The sequence below is a fragment of the Sciurus vulgaris genome, assembly GCF_902686455.1.
Source record: "Sciurus vulgaris genome assembly, chromosome: 4".
Lineage (NCBI taxonomy): Eukaryota > Metazoa > Chordata > Mammalia > Rodentia > Sciuridae > Sciurus > Sciurus vulgaris.
Window position 1 is genome coordinate 148,291,492 of NC_136464.1, and position 18,319 is coordinate 148,309,810.

Sequence of the window (18,319 nt, forward strand, 5' to 3'; positions counted from 1 at the left end):
TATTTTGTTACAGCAACACAAATTGGAGTAAGATAAATGCTTCTTCCACCCCTTTCTTTCACATCCCCCCAAGATGCACATACCCTTTCTTCTTTTGACTTTGGTACTCTTCAGGATTAGCTCCTCATTTCTAAGCTTGAAGCCAATATTTTGATCAGAAGCAGATGACTTTCAGCAAACCACCAGGAGCCTGCCCCTACCCCATCTCCATGTGACAATCCAAAATAATTCAGAACTGTTCAAACCTTGAAACCACCTAAACCCTGCTCAGAGACCTCATAATTCTTTTGAAAAATCTTCCTCAAACAGAGGAATTTTGTGGGTTTGTTTGATCTTTTTATGTTGCTGTTTTCAGGATGTAACTTTTCTCTTTTCCTCTCAAGCCCGCACTGTAGGCAGTCATCCAAGAGAGGAGAGGTCTGGAGTCCTTGGCCAGTCCCAGGGCACACATCAAGGCAGAGATGAAAATATAGGCGAATGGTCTGGGATGTCTTTATGAACATTGCTCAGATGACTTGGCTGGGTTCTTTCTCTTACATCAGAACTCAATGGCTTTAACAACACAGTTCGATAAAAACATTTTATTTCCCAGTCTTGTTACAGTTATTAAGCAGTAACCTTGGGAACTCTATATGTGAATTAATTTTTCTTTGAACTAATTTCTTCTGGATTTATAGACAGATCCTAGGTCTCTTTCCAGGCACAAAAGAAGCCTTAAAAATGATCTGATGATCACATGGATTCTCTGCTTAGCCAAATGCTCTGAGTATCCTTACCTAAAGGTTAGTATTAGACACAAAATGAAATAAAAATGAATTTGAGACAGAATCTTTTTCTAGTTTTAAAATGGAAATAGTAATTCAGGTCTGAAAGTTCTTATCTGAAACTTTGGGGGCCAGATATCCTTAAGAATTCAAAATATTTGAGATATTAGAGAGATAATCAAATACTTGCATTATGTGATATTCCAGACAATATCTGGGGTATAATTAAGCATAATATTTCTGATTCAGACATCTGAATTTCCACACACTGCAGGAGATAACTTCCTGATAATTCACCAAATGAATTTTGGTGCCAAATTTAAGAAAGAAACTTGGTTTTCAGAGCATTATGGATTTTGGAATTGCTGTCCTGATCTTGCTTCACTGAAAGAGTTGCTATTTCAGATGTGGTTCATCAGAAAAATGCTATTTCATCAAAAAATCTTATTTTATAACCCAGCCTAACAACAGTGGAGCAGTGGAGAATCTTTTTTTTTTTTTTTTTTTTTTTTTTTTTCTTTTTAGTACCTATCTGGTTATAAAATTTTTCTATAAATAAAACTAGTGTTGTACCTGCAAGTTCAATACATATTCTCTAATTTTATTTGTTGTCTTATCATTAGTTGCTGTTTGCTGAGCTGGGTTGGCTTTCCAATATATAGTTCCTTTAGCAGAGGTCATTCTTTCCAGATGAGCCTTTATGTCTCTATCACCTGTTTTGAGAAGCTTTCCTAAAGTTAGCTGTCTGCTTGACTATGGGCATCTCATATTTGTTTGCCTAGCAACTATGCTACTTGGAAGCATCAAAAGACTAAAAGTACTTGGAATACTCAGAACTTCTGAATTTGCATTTTATTTCTGCTTCTTTCCAGCCATGGTGAGGATGGCACACAGTTACTTTAACTTGTCAGATTCTTTATTTCTCAACTTCAAAATGGGGATTAGTAATTACTAACTTTGCTACTTCTCAAGTACAGTGCGAAGTGAAATGAGAAGATGTTGGATTTTACATTCAAGGAAAGGGAACTATCTAAATTCAAGGTCCATATATATATATATATATGTATGTATTTAAGGCAGTATATATTGATAACTGTTGAGTAATAATGACTTTTAAAAAATTTGTTCTTTTTTGATATGTATGATGGTAGAGTGTATTGTGACATATTTTACATACACGGAGCGTAACTTATTCATATGGCTTTCTTCCTGCTCAGACACTTGTTGAGTGTCTACTGTATCAGGGACCACAGGATGTATCCCTGTTTCATCCCAGTGCCCCTGTGGGGTGGTTGCCATCATTCTCCACTTGAGAGATGGAGGAAACTTGGCCAAGGTCATACTGTTACTCAGTGCCTGAGCCAGGGTGCTGATGGTAAAGTCAGCACCCCTTCTAATTGCAAAAACGACTCTGCAATAGTGAAAGTTTTGTGATTGTTGTTTTGTGTTTTTCAAATTAAGAACCACATGGGCTTCATAAAAATTTAGATAGTACATTTCTCTTGAATGTAAATTCCAGATGGCATCAATAAATCACATACTTGGGAGGTTCAGGGAAAATTACTTACTATTTAATGCTTTGGAAAATCTTTGTTCATTCCCCTTTGTGGTAGAATTTATTCTTACCATGGTCTTTATTTAATTTTTTAGTAGCAAGGGTTGAACCCAGGGTCTTGAGCATGCTTGGCAAGTACTGTACTACCAAACCACCTCTCCAGTCCTTTTTATTTTATTTTGATACAGAGTTTTGCTACATTGCCCAGACTGGCATCAGACTTGCAATCCTCCTGCCTCAGCCTCTTGAGTGACTGGAATTACAGGCACATACCATCATGCCCAGCTTTACCATATACTTTTTACAAGTAAGCAAAATGTTTTACTAGTTTACAATGTTTGCCAATCCACTCTTTCCTCATAAGGTTTAGAGATAGTAAAACTACATCATTTCCCTCTACTTTTATCTTGGCCTAATTATATGCTTGTTCTGAATGAGTTGTTGAATTGAGAAACCCAGCTGAGACTCCAAAATATTTTCCTTTCTTACTTCCAGTAAGTGGTGCAGTCCATGAGGTTCTCTTAGCCATCAGTGACTGCTTATATGGTGGCTCTGTGTGTCCTCACCTGTAATTGAGGCTGCCTAGGTGAGCTTGTGGGTTCTGGGAGGAAGACTGACAAGCAAGCACTCTTTCCCTCTCACATGCAATGCCATCCCCCCTACCCCCACACAATCAGAGCAGGATTTGCTGGCAGTGAGAACATAGCCATGGGGTATTGGAAATCTTCTGGCCCACAAAGATCCTGTCTTCTTAATTTGCCAACTAGAGTTTCATTCTAGAGAGCCTCTTTATGGACATAGACAATTCCTCATCGTATATAGCCAATTAATCATTTATGTCTTAATGTCAGTGACTTTAATCGGGAAAAGTATCTAGAAGGAATTAGTCTTAGTGCAAAGAAATTGAGAATGACTGAGGAAAAGAGAAGTTGGATTTTAGCTTTTATATGATTTTCTTCAGCATGTTGGCTGTGAGGTATGGGGGAGTAAAATGTGAGATAACTAAGAGTTATATTGACTAATGTTGTGTCTTTTTAGAGGCCCTGTGACCTTAGATTTCCTTTCTTTCTAATCAGTTAAAAATTGTTGAGCACCTTATATGTGTTTAGGCATTCTATGCCATGAATCAGACTCTAGTAACCAAGAACACACATAATCTGCTTTTATGGAAATACTAATCTAGTGAGAGAGATGGATGTTAATGAAATAACTTTACAAACATTATAAATTATAACCAAAGAAGTTTATGGTGCTATGAGATTTGAGCCTATTAGGAAAGACTTTTTGTGTAATGGCATATTAGTCTGTTTTCTGCTACTCTAACAAAACACCTGAGGCTGACTATTTCTTAAAGAAGAGAGTTTTGGAGGATGAAAGTCCAAAGAGCATGGCACCAGCTCTGGCACAGCTTCTCCCCCACCCGGGGTGTTACATCACTGGAGATAGCATCATGGTAGGCCCATGCATGAAAGGGAGTGAGCATGTGGTGAGACAGGAAGCCAGAGTATGAGAAAGGGCCAGGCTTGTTCTTTTCTAACAACTAATCAGAGTCCCACAAGAACTACATTGCTAATCCCTTTGGAGGGCATGTCCCAATGACCTAATGGCCTACCACTAAGCCCTTCCTCTTAAAGGTCCTACCACCTTATAACATTGCCACAATGGGGACCAGCCTCCAATATATGAACCCCTGGGAGATATACTGAATTCACATCCAGACAGTAGAATTTCCACCCTTGCCTCCAAGGTTCATTCCTTTCTCACAATGCCAAATGCACTCATTCCTTTCCCAATAGTCTAATTTGCTCAAAATAGCAGAGGATTGGATTGGAGAAGATGAAATTTGAGTCTAGGTAATATGTCAGGAAAGAAAATGTTACAGTTAGTGGCAATAATTAGAAAATGTGGAAGGCAGGATCGTTTGGGCTAGGGAATAATTGACTCAGGAGATATTTAGATGGTAGAATTTGTCCGCTCCATTTTCTGACCCTTTATTGACTTTACAGACAAAGGAGTCAGTATAGCATCAAGAGAAATCAGGAGCCTGGCTTTGCCACCAGCACTGTATTCCTTACCAATTATTTTCCCTCTGAGGGACTCTACTTCCTTATCTGTCAGAGGGACTTCTGAACCAGATGATCTTTTGAGTCTCATGGCTTTTAAAAATTCTGTGTTCTCATAATTTTAAGGCACCAGCTTAATATTTTGAAACTGCAAAATAACCTGAGACATCTCATGAAAGTAGAAACTTGCATTTTTCTAGGATCATTATTCCACTCCCCCTCCCCTTTTTTTAAAATAAAATTTGAGCTGGTGGGGACTTAAGTCATGCCAGGATGAGCCCCTGCCTGCTACTTGGCAGCTTTCACAGAGGAGGTCCTGATGCCCAGAAGTGAGGCAGTTCGTTCAAGTATAATTGGCAGAGAAACACAAAGCCTGAACTCAGCTCCTACCTCTCTGTTTGTCTCAGTTGGCATCATCATCACGCCCTGCCGTTTTGTGACCAAGAACCCAAGTGTAGACATGCTCAAAAATGACAGCCAGGTAATAAACTCAGTACAACTATTGGAAAGTGAAAGTTGGGGATTCAAATTCATTGGCAGTTTAGGTAAAGTTTGTAGTTTGGCTCATGCCATGTGACAGTGCTTGCATAGCTTGTGGCTGAAGCTTACTGGAACTGCTCACTCTCATTTTAGTCTTCAGTGGAGGCTGAAAAACTCAAGGCTATAAAAAAGAAACATCTTGCCTCTCCAGAGCTCCTTGCTCTTTGGAATTTAGTTGGCTCTTTTCTGTCATTTTTGTCTCGAGGAATTAGTGCTGGATCTACAGTCTCCTGGCTTCTTTGCAATCTTATCTAAGGAATCTATAAGCAGCTTAACCCTGTCACGGGAAGATTGTACTAAAATGGCCTCTTCGGGAAGCACTGGGGTTCCACTCCTCAAGCCATTGGCCATGTCTTGCTTACATGAAGCTTATCACGCTGCCCTCAGAAAATTTCCATCTTATCGTGGGCGGCATCGTAAATAATGGAAAAAAACTGTCTGAAACTGTTTGGGTGTTTTCTTAGATTATTTGGAAATTTCCAGCTTCGTGTACTAGAAGACCTTTGACCTCTGGGATGACAGCATGAGGCGAGGTATGGCTTCTCGTCAGCCAGAGAAGGCCCGTAATTACCCTGCAGATGCTTTCTATTATTTTTGTCGTGAAATCTCTGAGTACAGTCATCAAATGCATGGGAAACAAATTCAATTTGAGGAAAAAAAAAATACCTAGCAAGAAGAATTCATTCCTCAAGTGGAAAGCTCTTAAAAGTCTTTTATTTATCTGCCTACAGTCTTAAGAATGAGTTCTTATTTAAAGTTTGTCATTGAAAATTTATTATTTTCTTAGGAAGTAATTTTAGGGAAAGCTTAGATTATATAAAATTCTTTATATACTTAAAATTCTTCTAGGTAAATTTAAAGATAGACTTTGCCAGTTATTACAAGATACCTAAGGCTTAAAAATGAGATTTTTTCAGCGTACTCACTTTTTGTTTCTAAAGCTCTTTGCATGCATTAACAGTCTTTACACCTGAGGTCACTGTCTCCACCTTTGTATTGTGGTCTAAACTAGAAGCTAGTTAATTCAAAACCAAGTACTTTTTTATTCTAGCTTGACTTTGTTCATTCTGTTATTCAACCTGAAATGTCCTTTCTCCTTAACTTCTGCCTGTGAAAATTGTATTGTCTTTTAAGATTCGGATCAAAAGTCACCTTCCTCTATCTCCTAGGAGTGGGTTCTAAAGAAAAAGTTCTGTGAACATCTAGGGAGGGAAGAAGCAGGGGTCACCAGTCACCTGTGTGGATTGTTGATGAAGAAGTCATTTTGCATTAAACCTCATATCTTTTTTTTGGGGGGGGATTATGATTGATAAATACAGGAAATACAATAGACATGGTATCTTTGGATTTTAATAAATCATTGATAAAGTCTCTCTTGACAGCCTTGCAGATGACATATGCAATTAGGGGAATTAGTAACTGGTTAAATGGTTGAAGCCAAAAATGACTGATTAATGACTTTTGGCCTATGAAATTGCTTCCTGTGGAATGCTTCCAGGCATTTGTCCTTGGCTCTGTCTTAGAGGGGGAAAAAAATTATTAATGATGAATCAGTCGGGATGGATTTAGGTCATGCTATAGTAATGAAGAACACTGCCCCCCACCTTGCCCCCTTGGTGGTTTAAAACAACAGAGGTCAGGTTTTTCTTACAGTCCCCTGTGAGGTGTTGGGGGTTTGGTTAGGGGGTCTTTGCTCTGTGTTTTTGTTGCACTCATTAACCGAAACATTACTGGCTGCCAAGGCAGTAGAAAAAGAGGGGGTTAGGAAGCCCACGTGGTGCTTGGTCATACCACATCTCCAGGGGGTGGGCATGTGAGTTGGCACAAGAATTCTGATGTGTTTGTGAACAGTCATTAGCCACCACACCTGACAGAGGCAGAAACAAGGCAGCAGTGGACGATCCAAAATTGGGATAATAGGATTGGTGAATAGGATTTCCCATCAGATAACCTTGTCTGACCCTGCAAATCACTTCACTTTCCTTAGTCTGTTTCCTTGTCTATAAAATAAGACTATGATATCAGTGCCTTGGGGTTCTTGTGAGGTATTACTTGGCTGGCACCTGGTGTCCCTGAGCATGGTGTCAGCTTTCTATATTGGTGCTTAATTATTAGATATATGAAAGATTTTGATCGTAAAATCTTTACTATGGATACATCATCTATCAATTTTTTAAAAATTGGCTTCTTTTGTAAGGTTTAATGTAATTTGTTGTGAATTTCATATTGCATTTGCCTGATATATCCTGGCCAATCTTAAAAAACAATATACCAAGTCTTTTATAGTAGCTCATTGTTATTTATTTAGTCTGAAAGCTTTTTTTTGTGTGTGTGTAGGCCTTGATCTGTTTATATTATTTTCATGACTTCTAAATTAATTATTCTTTTGAGCATCTTGATTTGTTATTTCTGTACTTCCCCTTTATTCTGATTTGTGATACCCCCCTGCCACATATATACACTACTTGCTGAGGACTTTTCTTTTTATAAACATCCTGTTTTTCATTGTATTGACATAAATAAAATCGAACCTGGTAAAGCCTCTCTTTTTTGAAATTCCAGAATCAAGAACAAGTAACAGGCAGCCTTCTATATCTGCAGAAGCAGAAAGGTCTCAGGGTAGTGCAAGCAACAAAACACATCCCAGGGCCCCCGAGCACAGAAGTGGAGCAAGCACAGGTGCTGACCGCCTGCTGTGGATTAAGGAGGATTATTTAATTTTGTACTGGAATCCAGAGTGCTGTACTATCTAAAGCTTCATGTTATTACATGGATGTTTTTTCTTATTGCATGGTATTTTTGTTGTTTATGGAGGTGATTTGGTGGGGAAGATTTTAGAAAGTCCCTTTATTTCTTAGCCAGAAGCTCAAGGGCATTTCTTTGTTCCCTGGAGGATTGAGAATGGTGCTCCAACTGGAAGGATTTGCATTTAGGAATTTCAGGCACCAGTTGGCAGGCACGGGAATCTGTAAACTCCCTAGCCTGAATTCAGGATGAATATAAGAAGCCATTTAGGAATTGTAGGTGAGACCTCTGGGTGAATTTCTGAGAAACAACAAACTTGGTCTCCGAAGTTGTTTAAAGCATTTGCAAAATTCAAGCACTCTAGAGAAACACAAATGCACATTATGTAGTGAACAGAATCTAGATCAGTTATTAAGAATTACAGCATTAAAAACCTCCCCATGATTCTAATAGCTAGGCACTGAGCAGTGTCAGATCTGCGAGTAGCAGCTGCAGCCTTGAGATAAACACCAGCCTGTGCACGTGCTTGTGTGGCGGGCTGTCAGTGTCGCTTTTCAGCCACACCTGCTCTCCCAGATGGCGGCCCCTGCAAACAGCCTTGGCCCTTCAAGGAAGGACAGTCCCAGATTGTTTCGCACAGGATTACTGATGGGAAAATAACTACCCATCATCTCAGAGAACATTCTTGTGTGGTTCCTTTATCACACATTGGAAAAAGTCCCACTTTCTCTTTCTTCCGAAAGACACCAGTTCTGCAAACCTTGTCTTGCAACGTAGGCTCATTCATTGGTACCAAATTGGATTTGCACAGTCTCTGTAAAAACTTCCAGGGACTCTATAGGACCCTGATGACCTAGGGTAGGGCTACTGAGTCAAAACTGGCCGTGGGATTTGAAATTACTCCACTTAGGGTGTTGCTGCAGCTCAATCTAAAAAGGTGGCTCAATTTACCCATGGTCTTTGGTTTCTTTTTTTTCTTTTTCTTTTCTTTTTTTTTTTTTTTGGTCTTTGGTTTCTAAAACCCTCTTCCTCTTCACTCTCCCAGCACAGCCCAGGCTGCTTCATCTCCTCTCTGGCTGTTCTTTCTCAAGTCTCCTCCATGCGTTTCTCTTCCTGGTTCCTGAAATGCTACTGCCATCTTACCCTTAGCCCTCTGCATGCTGTCTGTTGGCCACCCACAGCCCTGACTTAGCCCCATAACCCCACTGCCACCTCTGCTTGGGACTTCTTCTGAGTCTCCTATGAGCACTTCACACTTCCCTTGTTCCCTGTGTTCTCTGTCTTGGTTACTAAATTTTACAACTCCCAATATTTAGTCCCCCCTGCCCCAGTCTCCTCCAGGGATGAATGGTCTGTCCTCAGACCAGCTCTGTTCTATTTCTTTCTCTCTTTTCTCTATTTGTAACATCTTTCTGCTTTCCTATCCAGAAAAATCTCCATTAAAAATAAATATATATATATATCTTGCTCATTGCTTAAAACCTTTGTGGAACTTGTCTTTCATCTCCCTAGGCTGGAATTTGTAAACATGACTGAGGACCTGCTGGGTTCCAAGGGTCTAGGGACCCCTGGAGTCCAATGTGGGGGACACACTGGTTAGTTGGCATTTGAGGTGGTGCAATAAGAGAGATGCTAAGTGCTGTGAGAACCTAAGGAAGGAGTTGCTGACCCTCCATTTCAGGAACTCAGCAAGGGTCAATGAGCAGGGAGCAGCATGTGGCCCTGGTGACACCTATGATGATGTAACCCCAAGCAGCCTGACTTCAAATGCAGCCATAAGCTTGCAAGGGCTTTCTTTTTATTGGCCTACCTATCCTCCAATCCTGTCTGGCCTCTTCAGAACCCATCTGTCATCTGTTACTCCACAGAGTGAAGCCAGTTTCATTGTGCCTTGTTTCTCTTTCCAGATCTCAGAGGAAACTCAGAACGTGTATTTAACTCCTTCAACAAATATGCCTTGCAAAATACAAACAAATCTTAAATGGGGCCCTCTTGTAATGAACCTTTGGCTTCTGCTCCCTTTAAAAACCTTCTCATTGGAGATCATCCCCTGTCCTGAAGTCCTGGGATTCATCCCCTCTGGGTTTTGTCTTTTGCCTTATGCTGTTCAAATCATGCTGCCTTTCTCTTTGCTGGTGAAAATAATCCCAAGGGTGCTGTGTGCATCCTGGGTCACTCTTCATGGCTTAATATGTCAGATCAAACTGTTATTTCAGAATGGAGTGGATAGACAAGGTCTCACCTGGGTCTCACCCAATCCTGCGAAATCTGGCTGACTTGTAGGAGGAACCCTTGGTTGATGAGTTTGAGGGATTGAAGGGAGTTTAATACTCATTTAGTTCAACACTTCTCTTTTGCAGGTGACAAAATGGCCCAGAGAGGTAAAACAACAAGTTCTTATTGCACAGAGATTTAGTGGTGTCTTCTTTTTTTTTTTTTTTTTTTTTTTTTTTTTAGTGGTGTCTTAAAGCCATTCTGCCTGACACCTTCCCTGCCCAGTGGCTCCCTTTCTACTACACTGTTGTTCCAGAACTCATGACTTATAACCTAACTTGTAAGCAGCTTTGTTGCTTGTAGCTGTAAACCTTTAACCTTATTGTCACTGCCTTATGTGGAGGGTATATCCTAATTACAAATGAGGAAACTGTGTGCGAAAGGAGTAGCCCAGAGCAACAGTGACAGTTAGTGGTTAATCACAGCAGCAGTAAAGGATGCCCAGTGATGGCAAGGCCTAACTATTCAGTGCTTGGTTTCTGTTGCCCCGCCTTTCACCTGATATCTAAGCTTTATTCTCCAGCTTTTCCTGAGAACTATTCTATATTTGTTTAATAAATTCTTTTCTAACATAAACCAGACAGAGTTGTCCACACTAAGAACCTTGACTACTGTTGTCCAGATAGAGGGTAGATATATTTGAAACCAATTATACAGAATAATTTTAAAATTTTCTGCAATGGAAAAATAATGTGTATAAGTCAACTTTTCATCACTATAATAAAATACCTGAGATGATTATTATAAAGAAAAATTTTTTTTCTGCTCAGAGTTTTAGATGTTTCTGTTCATAATTGGGCAGACCCATTTGCTGGATCTGACCTCATGGGAAACAAAAGAGGAAGAGAAAGGGCCAAGGTCTTACAAATCCTTTTCAAGGGCACACCCCCAAAGACTTGGTGTTCTCCCCTGAGGCTCTATCTCCTGAAGGTTCCACCACTTTCCAATGTCACCACCAAGGGAACCAAGCTTATAACACATGGGTTTTTGGGGGACATTCAATTTCCAAACTATAGCAATTAACAAGGGCAAGGAAGATGAGTAGAGAATTGGAGAGGAAGGAGGTGGGATCTTAGAGGGGGCTGTGCCTTGTTCTTCCCTCTTGTATCAGTCAGGGTTCTCTAGAGGAACAGAATCAACAGGAGGTATGATTATAAAAAGGGAATTTATTAGATTGATTTATGTGACCAGAAGCTGGATAGCCTACAATGGCTGTCTGCAGGCTGAACAGCTGGAAGAACCAGTAGCTGCCCAGTCCAAGAGGTGGAAGTTCCAGAACAAGAAGGATCAACAGTGCTACCCAAACCCAAGACCAAGGCTTCTGGAAACTCCTGGAGAATCACTGGCAGAGTTTGCTTGGGAAGAGTGAAGAAGAGAAAGTCCGATATCCTCAAACGATTGAACCAGCAATCAAGAACTGGTTCAAGAGTCAAGCTTGCATCTGCATCTGCTTCCTTGTTCTTCCAACTTTTATTCCATCCAAGCCACCATCCTATTGGGCAGTGCTGCCCATGCTTAGGGAGAGTCTCCAGTTCACTATCCCACATTCCAATTATTCCTAGACATGCTCTCATGGACATATCCAGAAGCCTCTTAATCATTGGCATCTCTTAATCCAATCAAGTTGACAATTCAAATTAACCATTACACCTCTCATCCAGTAGAATTGACTTCAAAGGAGAATAGAATATACAGAAAAGTCTGGGTTTAAGGACAGAAGGAAATGTGTACCCTGTTCCTCTGGAGCCCCAGGAAGATGCTGCCTCACGCAGGATCCTCTTGCTGCCAGGAGAGGTAGCTGAAGGTTGAGATGGCTTCCTTGGGTGCTAGGGGGAGAGGAGGACCAAGACAGCCCATTAATCTCCTGTTACCCTTGGGACAGTCAAAGTTTTCTATCCTCTATGGAAAGCATGGAGGTTGACTGAGGGAGAAAGAAGGATGAGACTAAAAGCTCCAGTAATAAGACAGCCAGTGGACACAAGGGGCCTCCGGGTTCTATCCAGAGTTCTTCAGCAGAAAGTGGTACAGGTGCCACAGTAAAAGGCAAGTTAGGTATATAGACACTTAAACAGAGCAGCCTGGAAAGATGATCACACATGAAAACCATGCAGAACTGAACAACTCAGGGTATCCTGGGGAGGAGAGGGGACAATTTCACACTAAAACACCCCCACTCTCAATGCCAAGGTATTTTATAACTTGCTGGAACTCAGGTCAGTCTAGCAGGGAAGAGGAAAGGGGTAGAAGGAGGAAAATATGGAACTGATATAATGAAAGCAGCAATGATTGAGAAAAATCCCAAGTACATATGGTTCCCACTCACAATGGCTTGACTTCCCATTTTTTCTTGACTATGATGTAAAAGTGGTACATGTTCCGTAGAATGTACTTCCAATTTTGAATATGGTCTTTTCTGAGACTACCAACATGCAGTATGATACTCTTGTGATGCTGGGAAGCTTCTAGGCAGTCCTGTGATCATGAGGGAAGGAACAGACACTCTATAGTGCAATGTTGCTACACTACAATACAGGTTATATATTAGTTTTTTTTTTTTAAATTTATGGTATTTTCAACTAACAATGGATTTATCAGGGTGTAACCCCGTTGTAAGCTGAGAGCACCCATATTTTATTTATCTAGAATCAACTAACATTTTATATCACTAGTGAACTCAAGATCACAAAGCAAACCAGTGACATTTTGGCATACTTGAGATTTTTGGCCCTTGATTGAGAAAAACTACTTGTAGTGAGTTGGGTCTTCGGTAGGTCCTATTGTTAAGGAGGTAGAGAGTACCATCCTGGCTGGGAGGATGGCACAGCTGCATAGCTTCATCTCTGAACCACATCTCTGTGCTGCAGAGGGCAGGTGGCTCTCAGCCTTCTGGAGATGGGTTAGCTCTGTCTGCAGCCTATACAGCTGGGAGGCAGCTGCATGGGTAAACAATTAACCAGGGGTACACAGTGCAGTCTGCGAAATGTGATGAAAACTGTAGTCAGGAGGACACCAGTGACCCAGATGCACTGTGGAGCCCTTGGCAGAGAGACCCAGAGAGGCATGTGGGTTTCCATTCTTTTTTTTCTTGCCATTTTGTACTTGCAGCTGTTTTTTTTTTTTTTTTTTTCTTTTTCTTCTTCAGATTAAAGACCTTTCCAGGATAGCAGTTTCAAGCTGGATGTTGGGAATACCTGTTGCCTCTTGTCCTGGGTTTGAAGGGCATCTTAACTGATTAAGTACATGGTTCTGGCAAGCAAGCATTTTAGAGAGCTTCAGCATTGCCTGCAATTTTCTACCACCAAGACTTTCTTTGAGATCACTTCGAGTTTTCCTTTTATAAACATGTTTTTATTAGTGCATTATAGCTATACATAATAGTGGGGTTCATTTTGACATAATCACACATGGGTGGAATATAATTTGCTCCATTTTAGTCCCCAGGACCTTCTCCCTCCCCCGCTTTGTGCCCCCTTCCACTGTTCCCTCTCCTCTACTCCAGTGGTCTTTCTTGCCCCCTAATCTATTTATTTATTGTTTTTATAAATCAGTACTTTATAGCTATACACAAAGGTGGAATTCACTGTGGTCCATTCACACAGCATAATTTGGTCAACCTTGTTCTACTGCTCTTCCCCTTTCCTGTCCCAGCCCTTCCCCCTCCACCCCACTGATTTGCTCTAGGTTTTACATATGCGATAAAACATTCAACCCTTGACTTTCTGAGCCTGGCTTATTCACTTAACATGATATTCTCCAGTTCCATTAATTTACTGGTAAATGCCATGATTTCATTCTTCTTTATAGCTGAGTAAAAGTCCATTATGTGTGTGTGTGTGTGTGTGTGTATATATATATATATATATATAAAGTGTGTGTATATATATATGTATATATCCTACATTTTCTTTATCCATTCATCTGTTGACAGACATCTGGGTTGGTTCCATAGTTTGACTATTGTGAATTGAACTGCTATAAACATGGATGTGCCTGTGTCACTATAGTAAACTAATTGTAGTTCTTTGGGATAAACACCCAGGAGTGGGATATCTGGGTCATGTGGTGGTTCCATACCTAGTCTTTAAGGAGTCTCCATACTGCTCTCCAGAGAGACTGTATTAATTTGTGGTCCCACCAACAATGTATGTGTGTACCTTTTCCCCCACATCCTGGTCAGCATTCATTATTATTTATATTCTTGATAATTACCATTCTGACTGAAGTGAGATGAAATCTCACTGTAGTTTTGATTTTCATTTCCCTGATTGCTAGTGATGTTGAACAGTTTTTCATATGATTGTTGCCCATTCATATTAATTCTTTTGAGAAATGTCTGTTTAGTTCTTTTGCCCATCTATTGATTGGGTTATTTGGTTTTTGGTGTTAAGTTTTTTGAGTTCTTTATGTATTCTGGATGTTAATCCCATATCAGAGGAGTAGCTGGTAAAGATTTTTTTCCCCATTCCTGAGGGTCTCTTTTCACATTCTTAATTGCTTCCTTTGCTATACAGAAACTTTTATATTTGATGCTATATCATTTATTGATTCTTGGTTTTATTTCTTGAGCTTTAGGGTCTTGTTAAGGAAGTTGGTCCCTGTGCCAATCTGTTGGAGTGTTGACTCTGTTTTTTTCCAGCAGTTCCAAAGTTTCTGGTCTAATTCCTAGGTCTTTGATCCATTTTGAATTGATTTTTGTGCAGAGTGAAAGATAGGAATCTAGTTTCATTCCTCTGGATATGGATATCCATTTGTCCTAGCACTATTTGTTAAAGAGGCTGCCTTTGCTCAAACATAGGTTGTGCACCTTTGTGCAGTATCAGAAGACTGTCTCACAGAGTTTATCTCTGTGCCTTCTATTCATTCCATTAGTCTTCATGTATCTTGTGATTCCGGTACCATACTGTTTTTGTTACTTTAGCCCTGTAGTTTAATCTGAAGTCATGTATTGTGATGCCCCCAGCATTGCTTTTTTTTTTTTTTTTTTTTTTGCTTAGAATTGCTTTGGCTATTCTTCTAAATGAATTTTCTGTAAAGAATGTTAAAGTTCTTAAAAATATTAGCAAGCCACATTCAAAAACATATTAAAAACCATGATCAAATGGGTTTCATCCAAGGATGCAAGATTGGTTCAACATATGCAAATCAATAAATGTAATTAACTACCTAAATAAAATTAAGTATGAGAATCACATGATTATCTCAATAGATGCAGAAAGAGCTTTTGACAAAATCCAGTACGTGTTCATGTTAAAAAACACTGGGGAAACTAGGGATGGAAAAAACTTACTTCGACATTGTAATGGCTATGTGTGACAAACTCAAAGCCAACATCATGCCGAATGGAGAAAAACCTAAAGCATTTCCTCTAAAATTAGGAACAAGACAAGGATGTCCACTCTTACCACTTCTATTCATTATAGTTTTTGAAACTCTAGTCAGAGCAATCAGGCAAGAGAAGGAAACTGAAGGAATACAAGTAGGAAAAAAAGAACTCAAACTACCTGTTTGCTGATGGCTTAATTGTATATATGGAAGATCCAAAAAACTCCACCAGAAGACTGCTACTGCTAATAAGTGAATTCAGCAAAGGAGCAGGATACAAGTTTGACATACAAAAATCAATGGTTTTCCTATACTCCAATAGTGAACCTGCACATATAGAAATTAGGAAAACTATCCTGTTCACAATAACCTCAAAAACAAACAAAAAACCAACATGAAACAAAAACCTCAGGAGTAAATCTAACCAAGGAGGTTAAAGACCTCTACAACAAGAACTATAGAATGATGAAGAGATAAATTGAACAAGACCTTAGAAAATGGAAAGACCTTCCATATTCTTTGTTAGGCAGGATTAATATTGTTGAAGTGGTCATACTATCAAAAACATTATGCAGATTTAATGCAATCCCTATTAAAATACCAATGACATTCTTCACAGAACTAGAGATGTGAGGTTTTTATTTTTTGTTACAGTGTATTGAATCCGGGGAACTTTACCACTGAGTTACTTTCCAGCCCTTTTTCTTTTTATTTTGAGACAGGGGTCTCATGAAGTTGCTAGGGACTCGCTAAGTTGCAGAGGCCAGCCTTGAACTTGTAATCCTCGGGAGGCCTCAGCCTCCGGAATTGCTGGGATTACAGGCATGCGCCTCTGTTCCCAACGGAGATGTGTGTGTGTGTATGTGTGTGTTTGTGTGTGTCTGTGTGTGTTTAAAGATGAAGACCCAGCAAAGAGATGGCCTGGCTAGGAAATTATGTCCTGATAGACTTGATGGGGAGAAAGATTTCACTTTGGGCCTTTTCTAAGCACTCACAAATGTGAGAGAAGCTAGTATTCAGGAAAGAAATAGCAGGACTAATGATTTTTTCCCCCATCTTACCCACAATGCTTACCTCATGGACCAGTTCCATTTTAGCATTTGGAGCCTGCAGGAGTGGGATGTGCTGCAGGTGGGAATCAGGTGAGACTGGAATTAGAAAGAAGAAATCTCATCACAGATTTCTACTAAAGTATTTTTCCCCTTGTGGTGAAATCTGATATTTTGGTTTGCACTGGAGTGAAAATAGGAGTCCAGTGTTGTCCAGGCCACATTGAAGTGGATCCATGTCCCCTTTAAAGGTAGTTTTAAGGGTCTAGTAACTTAAGGGATCTTTAAATTGGACACCAGCTAGACATAAGAGAGACCCCTTCCAAAACCCTTGTGAGCTGTTCTGAATCCACCTCGTGTAGGGAAAGTGATGAGCTGGAGGTATAGTAATCTGTGATGTTCTTGGAGAAGTATTTTGACTCCATTGAGAAAGCACAGCCCTGAATTTGGGGCATATTTACCATAATTCTGAAATGAACCTTTTGTAAATGATTCCAATCCGTCCCTTCACCTCTCTGTGCTTCAGTTTCCCCTCATGGACACCTGACCACTTAACGATCCCTCCTTCACTGGGCATGCTCTGAGGATTAACTGAAAATCAAATCCTAAGCATTTCCACACGTGGAATCATGCTTCATGAGTGCTTAAGAACACTGCTACTTCGGTGGCATTTCCTTTCTAAATGTTAATTTAATATAAATATGCTCTTTTGCCCATGATGATTCTTAAAACAATTGTGTGACATGTTTAATTCAATGAAAAAGAGCGTCAGCCTGCTCCTGGACTTCTTTTAGATACACTGAGGCTGGATCATCATGATGCCAGAGAGTCAGGTGCAAAGAATTAAGTCCGTCATCTAGATGCTGGCTTCCTGACATTGTACAGGAAAATGATCCAGATGATTAAATCATGTCTTTTTCAGCATTGTGTTTTGGGCTGCCTCTGTATGTATGTTTGTGTGTTGTACTGCCTTTCTGTCAAGTGTGAATTGCTAAGTTATACATGGTCTGAATCCTCCTCCTTGAGAATGTGTTCACGCTCCAAGCTCAGCTTTGTGGAAAATTTTTCACTTCTTGACTCTAGCATTCCAGGTGCAGATTTCTGTTCCTCATTTCTTCCTCTGATGACACATCCCTTTCTGTTCTTGTGCCTCTCACCATGTGGCTGGAGACGGATGGGCTGAAGCGATTAGTCCCACAGACCCTCAAGCGCCAGCCCTGCTTCGGCAGCACCTGCTACCCCTTTATTTCTTGTTTCTCTCAACCTCAGATCTTGCCCTTGTACTCATCTGCCATCTGGCAGCCACCCTACATTCCATTCCATCACCAGGGGGATGTGGCCAGGGGCGAGCCAGAAATGGCACTTGCCTTGGTTGACAGACCAACTTCCAGGAGGCCATGGCCCAGAAACTCAGGGGATGGTACAGCCCAGAGAGCAGGTAGGGAAATATAGGAAGTGGCTTTCCTCTATGCCCCATTACTAAATCCCACTCACCTTGACTATCATCCAAATAAGGATGTGCAACTCTAAAAAAAGGGGTGGAAAAATAGGCATAGCATTTTAATCATTTTGAAGTGTACAACTTGGGGACATTAGGTACATTTTACATTATCGTGTGTCATTTCCACAATCTATTCATGAACGCTTTTGATCTTGCAAAACTGAAACTCTGTTCTCTTTCTACAATAGCTTCCAATTCTTCCATGCCCTCAACCTGGCAACAGTTTTTCTACTTTCTGTCTTTGATTTTGACTACTCTGTGTACCTAGTATAAGTAGATTCATGCAGTATTTGTTCTCCTGTGACTGGCTTATTTCCCTTGGCATGTAATGTCCTCAAGGTTCATCCACATCATAGCATATGGTCAACATTTCCTTCCTTTTTAAGGTTTAATAATAATGGCTTGTATGTATGCACCACATTTTGTTTATCTGTTTCTCCTCTGACAGACATTTGGGTAAAGGTTGTGACTTCTGTGTGAGTACTGTATTTGGAGAGTCAGTGCAT